Source organism: Littorina saxatilis, linkage group LG7 (genome assembly GCF_037325665.1).
Source record: "Littorina saxatilis isolate snail1 linkage group LG7, US_GU_Lsax_2.0, whole genome shotgun sequence".
NCBI lineage: Eukaryota > Metazoa > Mollusca > Gastropoda > Littorinimorpha > Littorinidae > Littorina > Littorina saxatilis.
Window position 1 is genome coordinate 50,077,837 of NC_090251.1, and position 1,732 is coordinate 50,079,568.

The following is a 1,732-nucleotide window of genomic DNA, read 5'->3' on the forward strand; positions in this document are numbered from 1 at the left end:
ACCATCTGTTGAACACACAGACATAGTGATGGAGTGAGGGACCAATGTGAGAAACATTGCTGGCGCTAGTGGTTATACCTGCAATAGATGATAATGACGACGAAGACGACGACGACGACGATGACGATGATGATGGTGATGATTGATGGTGATTGATGATTGATGATGATGATGCTAATGCTGATGCTGATGATGATGATGATGACAACGACGACGATGATGATGATGAAAACGACGTCGACGACAACGTTGACGACGATGACGATGATGACGACGATGATGATGATTTAAAAAAAACCAGGATAGTCCGATCAGGTTTTTGTATCCATACTACTCCTTTCATAGCTTTTCATTGGGCATGCAGTTTGATGGATATTAGACACAAGGCCGGATGTTGTGTTGCTTCAAATCGTGACAAAAGGGATTGAAACCCGATGGACCATCTTTGTTGAAGGATCCAAAAAGCAATCAGCATCGTCGTCATAAGCTTGTTTCATCTTTTCCTATACAATGACATCAGCCTTGTTCCATAACGGCGGTTTTCTTGTTGACGTAATTGCCACGTAGGAGAGTTGAGAGCGAGAAAATGAACACAACGAGAGATTGAGACGGACAGATGCAAACAGAGTGCATACAGGCAGACACATGTAAGCACACGCACACTCACGCACGCAAGCACACAGACAGACATAGAGACGAGAGAGACAGACAAACAGACAGACAGACAGACAATCATGCACACACACACAATCATACACGCACGCACTCACACACACACACACACACACACACACACACACTCACACACACACACACACACACACACACACACACACACACACACACACACACACACACACACACACACACACACACAATGCAAAAAACACACGAATGAATGTTATTCCAAACAAAGTACAATGATAAGTCTCCCGTCTTTGAAATCAGGATCAGTTCTATTAATAGAGCTTTGACTGCGGGAAGCAAATCTTTCAAAAGGCACAGCCCTTTTCGTGTATACGATAACTATGACAAAGAGCACAGTTTGAGTAGCTGATCTTTATACAAGGTACGCAACATTTGGCAAATCAGAATTTTTTTTATTGGAACTTTTCTGTAAGTAATGAATTAAAAGACCTGCCCAGGTTTTTACACGAGATATGACCATTCTTCATCAGGTTTTTTCATCAGACGTCCATTCTTTTTTGGATGGGAAACAGTATCTAAAGTTTGAATAAGGGGAACTTCGAGTTGTCTAAGATTGAAAATTGCAATTAGCGGTATTGTTTAAGCTTTCTAACACGCGCATTACAAAAACAAGTCAAAAATATACCCGCTTTTGTCACTCATGTCACGTTTTTGTGTCTCCTGCCTCCGCCTTGAAAGGTCATGAAAGAAACGTAGAAGCCAGATCGATACACTCTAGGATCAACAAAAGCTTGAGATTGACTTCGTTGCCTTACTTTGGCTGCTTATCAATCAATCAATCAATGTGAAGCTTATATAGCGCGTATTCCGTGGGTACAGTTCTAAGCGATTGTCAAAGAGTTGTCAACACAGGACTAACAAAGAAACTAACATCTACAGACGGACACGAACCCTATCACACACTAGCAAACCCTGATAAACATACAACAAACAACTGTTTAACAACAATGTACACATCAATAGCTAGGTCCAAACAAAATAATATTAAACACAAAGAAAACACCTCTCACAGAGCACAGCACAA